Raw genomic sequence first — 9,585 nt, 5'->3', positions numbered from 1 at the left:
TAAATCTTTACTCCAGCTTTAGTTAATTTGAGGATATTATCACTGTGTGCACTTATTTAATGGAAACTGTCTCTGAGCAGGACAGCTCCTGATTAGCTGAGAAAGTCTCCAATATGGCAGTGAACGCCCTCTTGTTTTGTCTGACAGCATCATCCACCTCCCTTTTTAACTTGGGTCTGACTTGATGTTACGCAAAGCGGAGTGCATGTGCTGCCTGTAAGCAAAGAGAATAGATGAGTGTGTGCAATGTCACTGTCAAACAGTAAGGGACGGCCCAGGACTTGAGTGTTTCAGCTGTACACAAACATACACCGAGAGAAAGGCGACTGTTTTTTTTTTATAATAGTAGAGAAGTTTGTCATGCAATAATCTGTTCAACAAAAGCTGAAACAAACTATAGATACAGCCTTAAAAGATCCAATAAATGCATTAGAGAAGATTCAATTTGGACACCTCAGCTTACAATGGAAAACAACATGAAAAACACGTGTTTGTTCCAAAAATCTAAAGCATTTGCTAAATTAACACATTTGCATGATTATCCTTTAATGTGACTGCATGTAGTTTGAGATGTGTGCCAAATGTTTGCACGTCCACACTAGTAAGACAAACATGTACAGAGAATTACATGGAATGATCATTAAAAAAAGAACATAAATAAACAGATGATACATCTACAGATGGGGTGCACAGTGGGACAGTTGATTAGCACTGCTGCCGTGCAGCGAGGGGTTCCTGGGTTTGACTCCTGGTCCTGGCTGGGCTCTTTCTGCATGAAGTTGCCATGTTCTTCCCGTGCATGCTCAGGTTTTCTCCGTGTACTATAGTTTCCTCCCACGGCCTAAAAACCATAGGTTAAATGACAAATGGCAAAAGAATGGTTGTCTGTTTTGCCTGGCTCTGTGTGGCTCTGGTAACCTGTTCAGAGTAAACCCCACTTCTCGTCGAATGACTGAGGGAGACAGGCAGCAGCTCCCCTGATCCCGAACAGAAGCAAGCAGGTATAGAAAATGGATGGATGAATAAATGGATGTACATCCGTAGCAGTGCATGCTTGCATTTGCTTCTTTTTAAATAAAGGTGGCACCACAAGGAGTTAAATCTTTAACCTTGGTTGTGTTGTGCTCCCCCTCATTGAGTACTACATGACATACAGCTTCAGATAAGTTCTCAGCCTAAGAGACCCTATTTGACTGGTTATCTTGTGTGAGAAAAGAAAAAATATGTATCCAGCCTCCATGGCTACACCTTTCAGCCTGGCCTTGAACAGAGTTCAGTTTTGTAAGTAATAGATGTTTCATATTTCTTAAATAGGTTGTAAATTTGACTGATTTACAACCTGTACACAATTAAATAAAATGTCAAACTGGCTTATTGCTTCACTGTGCTATGGTTCTGGATGGTCTAGCTCAGGGGGTGGATAAAACACTCTCCAATGCACATAATCACAATATTGCATACAGACTTTTGCATCTAGTATTTATTTCTTCTGTTCTCGAAGCTCACAAGCTTTGATCGATTGCTGGGAAATGGTAGTAATGTTGCTGCATTGGAATGTCCATTACACCAAGATTCTCACACCCCTACAAAATTCCTGCACATCGGTGATTCGAGGCATCACAGACAAACTTGAAATACGTCTGGAATCTACATTAATTCATTTTTAAAAGCTCAGGGAGGACTTGTTGTTCACTGTTCAGAGGGAAATCTTCCATGAATCAGCTGGATCTGTTTTTCACCAGTTCACTTTGCTCATTTCTTCTGCTCTCCTCCTGCTCTTTGCTGTGTCCATTTACAGGCAGCAAAGCAAACACAGTGTCTTTTATGTACAAGCTTTTAAGCTTCAACTGTGGGCCTGTCCATCTCATAAAGGTTGATGACACTTCAAGGACAGCTTAAACAAGAAAAAAACCTGGATTACTCTGGTGTAGTGTAATCAGTCGCTGTGCAGACAACCAAGTTTCTGCTAAATTTACCTGCTCTTTGTTTATTCTATCCTCCCTGGGTTTTATCTCCTCTAATTTGCACAATTTGTTATTATTCTCTCTTCTACATCTGCAAACAACAAAGTATGCTGTTCAGTGATGAATGGTAATGGCCTGAGCTTTGTCCATAATCCCTCTGCCTGGTGTTAATTAACACACGGGGGCTGAGGTTGACCATGACGTGATACTGGATCTGATGTCATGGAGTCCAGCAACCTCGCAGGTCAGACGCCAAATTACACTATTGGGCTTTGATGCTCAGAAATACTGACTCATTGTTATGGTCCTTGGGTGGCATTGGATATATAATCTTTTCAAGTGTCCTGCAAATGTTTGCTCTCTGGGAAAGTAAAGTGGATCCTCCAGGGGTGCAGCATTGAGATCTCCCCAAAACAGACAGAGGATTTTTTCCCCCATCTTGTTAAAGAACAGTGCCGCTGTAGTGACAGCAGAGCTAAAAAAACAACTTTTTATTGTTATATTATCTAGTGCTCAACTTAAAAAATAATTTAAATTTGGTCTATTTATCAAACGCAGCTGCAGGAGATTAAATCGCTGTAAACTTAACCAGTCAAAAACAGAAAATTTTCAGTAAAATAATAAAACTGAATTGCTGAGTTGAAGCTGTTGGGTCATAGGTTGAACTATTTAGACCAAATATTGGGTCAAAACATTTGACCCAGTCGTTGGTTAGGAGATAAGCTGCATCATTCTTTACAGTCCACTATTTTAAGCCAAAAGATGACCAGATTATACCTGACTTGTCTTCTGCTTTAGAATGTAATATGTAAAGGTAAGACTGTAAATGTTTATGGTTTAATCTGATTGGCTTTGTTAATATGTTTAATTTGCATTAGACAATGAGTTTGGTTCATGAAGCCTAGGCGTAAATTCAGACTGGAAGACCTGCTTCAGCCTCACCTGCATTTAATCGTTGTGTCGAGCACCTCCACTCCAGCCTATCAGCGTCCGACTGTGCCTCCAGCTTATCCAATCAGCGAGCAAGCCTTCGTTTAAAAGGACCTCTGTCATGGCCCCATCCGAACTTCAGCCCACCTCCACCCCTAGTTTCCCCAGCTCCCTCAAGCCTTCTTCCCCTTTTCGACCTCCACCACCAGTGTCCGGCCCGGGGAAGACGCCTCTAATGCTCAACCTGAGCTTCTCGTCGAAGCGCATTGCTTTTGTCGGCACTCGTGTCTTTCGCCGAGGTCCGAGCGCCAAAAATCTCATGTCATTCATGTCAAATAAAACCATTTAATTGCAGCTTCTCTTTGCCGTGAGTCTCTCCAGGTTGAATTAAAATAACATTAGTGGTAACTAGCTGATGCTAAATGTGGTTAGTATGCTAAATGTTGGTTTGCGTTTGACAATCATTGAGTTTGGTTCCCTTTAAGGTGGTATCTCACTGGGCTGTGACTCGCTGGTGAACGACAGTCACAAGGGAAGTCTTCTAAATATCTCCAATGTTTCATGACTTTTATGAGGTTATCAATGTTTTTGCATGAGTTGAAGAGTCGTGTAGTCCTGTTGCTTGACTTTTGGACATGTTCAACATCGGTTGAGGCTAGCTATCTGATGCTATTAGCAGTTAGCTTTAGCGAGCACCAACTAATGTTTAAAGTAAATGTGGCACTACAGGAGTGAACTGTGTAATGTCCAGATAAGCTGAATAGCAGCAGTTATCTGAACTGAGATACACTCCACAGAGTATCACAGTCTTATAATGTTTTAATTTTATATCCTTTAATTGTAACAGTTTTCAGCAGGCCTAACTTCATTATTGTCATGATGTTTTCTAATTTTCGAACCCACATGCAGAGTTAAACAGACAACCGGGAAAAAGTTTAGTGAGTTTATTGAGAAGGTACGGGTTTTCACTTTGACAGGTCCAAGGTGTAAGTGGCTGGTGCGTCTGGATTTCTGCAGCACAGGAAGACTGGTTAGTAGAGTTCTGGTTATGGCGGAAATGTCGGCAGTGGCTGAAAAGTCCGTTCTTACTTGAGGGGTAGTGTTCAGAGCAAAGGGAGGAAGGTACCGGATCACCGGAGTCTGGTTCTTGCCGGGTGGGGAGATGGTGCGGGTGGAGAGGCTGCTGTGGAGGGCGGACAGGTAGGTTCCGGACCCCGTGGAGGAGGCGTGTGGGGACGACTGCCGACCAGGAGATCCGAAGAAGAGGGGTAGCTGGGGAGGAGGCACACACAAAGAATCACTAGGTTTGTCACAACAGAGAAAGCACAAGGGAATCTAGCTTAGGCCTGAAGTACCATTACTGGCTAACGCTCTGGCGCTGAAGTGTCGGCAGCTCTCCACTCATATACTCCTCCACAGCTGATGGGATGAGCCACAGGTGTGCTGAGTCCCAGTACCCTGGTCACACCCCCAGGAAGACTCAGCCTCTGCCCTGCCTCTGGTGGAGAAAAAAAACCAAAAAACCACCCCAGCTCCAGATCCCAACAATTATTTGGTTATGTCCCACATAAAAGCTAATTTGTTCATTATTTCATTAGCAATGCAGTGTCACATTGCAAGCTGTTAGGAGAAAACCAGTGAGTTAGATGTAACTGCATGTAGTTTTTTTTTATTATTTCCGTCTAAGTTAGTCAGGTTCTTAAACACTGTGTCTGTAGGTGTATGTTTCAGTTATTCTTTTATATTTGACTTGTAAAATAACCCATGTGTTACAGTTGTTCCGAAATCATAATTAAGCAACATTTGGGTTTGTCATATTTGCCATATTATTGTCAAATTAACTTTTTTTTTAATATGAAAGTAAATTAAGTGGTAAAACACAAATAATTGGTCCCTTATACCATAAAACATTGATTTAAAAAACTGTGTATATAGTTTCACAAACAACCTTGCTAAGTGTTAAGAGATAAAATATGTTTTTGTCTTCCTTTCTCAAAATCCCCTCTGTAGTAAGACTCATTGTCTCAGACACACACACTCAGGTACACATTCTTTAGTGTGTGTTTGTGCATGCAATCTCTAGTCCACTCCCCGCCATCTGCACGTCTTTAGATTCAGTTGCCTCTTGTTGAACCACAAAAGCCCCGCGACTCTGCCAACGAGCCAGCACATATCTGCTTGCAAGCTATTTGCAACATTTTTTATTCAGGTGTCTGCAATGACAGCACCACTGTCTCTGCTGGCAGCTCAGCTTAAACGCGTGTCAGAGAGCAAGCACGAGCATGTGCAGGACACCTGATCAGCGTACCAGTTAGCTGAAGTGTCAGCTGCAAAAGAAAAGGATAAAAACAATTTGAAAGAGCAGAAAAGTTGTGTCAGCTTGCCACATAGGACTAAGTTTACTCATTGGATAAGGTGATTTACTGAAACATGGTTTACATTTTTGGCTGTGACAAGACATATGATTTGTCCCTGTCAGAGAACATTGTCTAAAAGCATTACAATAACACAAAACCTGCTGAGATCTGTCAAATATTTGTCAGTTCATGTTCGTCATCAGCACAGAAAGGTGTGTTTTACCAAGGAAAGGTAATTTGAGTAAAAGAGTCATTAATAGAAGAGAAGGGACTCAGACGTAATCAACTCCTATTAAACACTTTGTACTTTTAATTTAAAGTGTCATGAAGTGGTTTTGAGCTCATGTTTACATTAAAGTTATGTTTCTGAATGAAATTCTTGCCTGATGTATTGTGATTTGACTTTTGCAAAGACTTCGTTTGAAACCTAGTCACTGGCATAACCAAAAGAAGGATGATACACCTTCTTTATCCTTTTTATAAAGTTCATTAAACAGCATAACCTCTATCAGCTTCTGTGTTATTGAACTGCAAGAAAAAAAAACACAACTTTGTGAGGAAACTTCCACAAACAGGAAGAACATTCACCCTCGCAGATGAGAGCTGAACCAAAGTGACATGCCTGACCAGTTATATGTACTAGAAACTAAACATAAACTTCAAAACTGGGAGGAAATTTAGGACTTGGATGAGTTGGTATCCGACCCACAGCAGTCATCAGAAAGGTTTTAATTTGGACAATCTGGGAAAACCTTTCATGGGTCTAACTAACCACAACTTAGAAGAGGATCCCTTGAGGAACAAATTACTGCTTTGTAGAACTGCAAAAACTTTCAAACCATTAAGCAAACATTATGCAGGGATACTTACACGATATCACTTTCGTGTCACATCTTTACATCCAGTTGATACACTTTGGATAAGATCTCACTGAGCTGCAATTATTCTCTTAACTAAATTTACTCGGACTGCTGGTCATAAACAGTCTATTTAAAAGTACTGCCCATTTTAAAAAAGTGCAACTATTTATTTTAAATTAGGACAGAGATGATTTATTAACTATTTCTTGTTCCCTTGAATTAATGTGTCTGAGGAAGCAGGTCCAGCAGTCGCTGTCGTCCTGAAAACAACAAAAAGAAAAGAAGGACCACTAACATCTGCAGATCTGTCCCCTGAAAACTAAAAACAACTTAAAGCCAAAATCTGGAAACTGCTTATCACACAGTTTCAGTCTGAGATTGCAGTTCCTCATTTCTCACAGCTATCTGCAGATCCTCAGAAAGCTGTGTTTAGATATAAATTACCTTTAAAATAATGCCTTTTGTAATTATGTAAAAGCCAGAATTGGAGCTCGTTATTTTGTTGGGGTGCAGGTTTTTTTTTTTTTGCTCTTATTCTGTTAAGTGTCAACTTGACAAACTAAGGCAGAGTTAAAATCGCCAGAACATCTCAGCGCCTGTCCTCAGTAACGTCCTATCTGATTATTTCACTTTGAAAAGCTTCACCATGTTTTGTCACTTTTCCTCAGCTCAGATATGGACTGCATTAGCTGTTTCTGCAAGCTAACGCAAACTTTGGACATCAAAGAGCACCACTAGGACATTAGATTTACCATCTTCTAAACAAATCGGAACCGTTTCTCTTTCTTATTGATGAGCGTGGAAGCCAGTGCAAGATCACTACAGAAATATGTTAATATTTTCCTTTAGAGACGTCAAAGATTTGATCCATTCCCACCCATTTTGTGATATGGCAGCTGAAGTATGGTGTCAATTTTGCTCAGTAAAGATAAATGAAAACACACTTTGTTTGACAAGCTTGTACATTTTTGGGTCAAGTTCATTCAGAGAACAGTCTTCATATAACAATGAGGTGAACAATAAGGCAGAGATTACAATGAGAAAAGAAAAATTATAGTACTGGAGCACCATAAAGACAGCGCCCGGCATTCAAACTCACACAGCTGTCGCAAAGCTTCTTCTAGACCGATACATTAGGTTGAAAAGGTAAACTTATCTTTTTTATTTGCATGATTTAAACAGATTTGAGCGTAAGAAAGTACCAATACTGTCATACGTCTCCATCCCATATGGCTCTTCCATGGATGTCGTGATTTTTTTTATCAAATATTAGTCACTTTAGCTGTTTCCGTAGGTAAACAAACATATGTGAAAGTTGGCACCTAGTCACAAATTTTGCTTACAAATTTTTAATTTCACAACACATCAATAAAAGTTTAAAAAAATAATAAAATTGTACTGATTTTTTTTAACTCCATGATGTTTTTGTCTCCTTGGAGGTGTTAGAATGGTTATCGCTCTTGTACACCTCATACTTTTGAGCACTTTTGAATGGTTTGATAATTTACATCGAAATTTAACCAAGTCAAGTAAAGTTCAGTACCTTAAAAACACAATATAATTGTTTGACCTTCTATTTGATATAGAAGGCTTTTCTTTTAAGCTTTCTTTGTTGTAGAAATGCTACAGAAGAAAATAATAATTGTCATATAGTCCATTCAAAAAGAACCTCAGTCAATCAAAGTGCTTTACAGTGAAGCAAAAACAGCATAAAACATTCAAACCAAATATTCAAACGCAGAATTGACAACAAAAAATATGTTTTCCCTTCCTTCTTAAAGAGAGACGGAGAGAAAAAAAGAGGTCATATATGTGATGATATGAGCCCCCCCCCACTGCTGGAGGACCAATTAGTGCAGTGTGTGTTTCTAAGTGTGTGAGGCTCACAGATACTCGTAGATCATGCAGACCTGAGTGGGAGCTGTTTGGCCTGGAGCACCATGAGTGAATTATAACCATTTCCAGCTCTTACTTGGTGGGCCCCCACGTTCTGTGGATGAATCAAGTTCCTGTACTTTTAACAAACCAACGCACACTCAACCCGTAAATTTCTGCATGCAAGACACAAGTGAGATGACATCTTTGAAGCTTTGCAAGTTTTCGTCAAACTGAAACTTTTTCCAACAATGTAGCTACAATAATAGTCAGGAGATCATTGTATTAGAGTTTACTTGACTGGAATGTCAATGAAAACCGTAAACGTGGAGAAAGATTTTCACTAAAGAAGCAAACAAAATGAGAGAAAATGGATTTTCTATGAGAATGCAACACAAAGGCTGACTGCTAAATGACTTGGCTGAAATTTGCTGTTAAAGTTGGAGTCAAGTCAATTCAAGATGGCTGTCTGATCTAATTGAACTTGGCCAACACAAAATCGGCTACAACTCAGTCAGTTTTACAAATATTAAGCTAAATTTTGGTATGGTAGTAGCTGAGAGTCATTTACAACACATACTCCAAGAGCAAACAGATTACATGAGATTGAGCAACAAGTTTTTTTTCAAGATTAATTCAAAACAGCTTTGATGATCTTAGTTAAAACTCTGGCATGTAAGCAGCGGGTAATATGCATTCCTTCAAGGAAATCCGTGTCTCTGTTTGTCAGAAACTCAAACTGGTTCCTTATGAGTGATTTAGCACCTTGACCTTCCTGTTAAGCAGGCATTGTCATCTTTCGACTTGTAGCCAAATTTCTCTAATCAAAAGTTGATGTTGAGATGAAGCCACAAGTCATGACGGGACATGAAGAAAAAGAGATGTAAAAACAAAGCAATCCTATCTGGACCAAACATCCTGCTCTTCATAAAGCAAGTGGTCTTAGCCTTTTTTTTCTCCCTCCTCCACACTATTTACTAATGAGGACTTGGGGTCAGTGCAATTGTTGCAGGAAACACCGCGCTGATCAGAGGTGCAATTTTAGGGAAAATGAGGTTCTGTCGGATGACCTCATCTCTTTGGTCTGCCAGGCAGAGCCCCGGGGCTTTGCTGATTTGTCTTCTTGGATCAGCAGCACCACATATGTGGGATGTGTATGTCTAAGTGTGTGTGTAAAACAAAGTAAACTGAAGGAAAAAAACAAAAAACGTCTCGTAAGGATGAGTCCTGGTGAGGAGCAGAGATGATTAGACCACCTACACATAGACTGGCTTCTCCGTCTTATCATTGTTCTCACACAGGAAGAGCAGATTAAACAAAAATGCAGATTGGTTTAAGTTTAATTGATTAAGGATGAATTTATGAGGATTTTTAAAATCATTATCTGTAAAGACCAGGGTTCACATTTACAAAACACCTTTACCATAAATTCTCCTCTTGCACAGATGTACCCACTCGCAAAAAGATATTTTCAAAACTAAAAACAGTTTTTCTGCATCTGTCAAGTGTAATTTTGTGTCGGGACATTTTTCATTTAAAACAGTTCACACAGCAGTAATTAAAAGATTATTAATTAACCCAAATGTAGGCTCTGAATTG

General features: G+C 39.7%; 1 long non-coding RNA gene across 1 annotated transcript; it reads right to left on the bottom strand.

Moving 5' to 3' along the window:
- Positions 1–3,823: 3,823 nt before the first annotated feature.
- On the bottom strand, positions 3,824–4,373 carry LOC108236647. The gene is made up of 3 exons (XR_001808611.3): positions 4,250–4,373; positions 3,984–4,166; positions 3,824–3,905 (listed from the first exon to the last, which is right to left on the bottom strand). It is a non-coding gene; the product is annotated as an uncharacterized LOC108236647 (long non-coding RNA).
- Between the last annotated feature and the right edge of the window lie 5,212 nt (positions 4,374–9,585).

Source organism: Kryptolebias marmoratus, linkage group LG9 (genome assembly GCF_001649575.2).
Source record: "Kryptolebias marmoratus isolate JLee-2015 linkage group LG9, ASM164957v2, whole genome shotgun sequence".
In the NCBI taxonomy this organism is placed as follows: Eukaryota; Metazoa; Chordata; class Actinopteri; order Cyprinodontiformes; family Rivulidae; genus Kryptolebias; species Kryptolebias marmoratus.
This window is presented reverse-complemented; position numbering and strand designations above follow the sequence as displayed.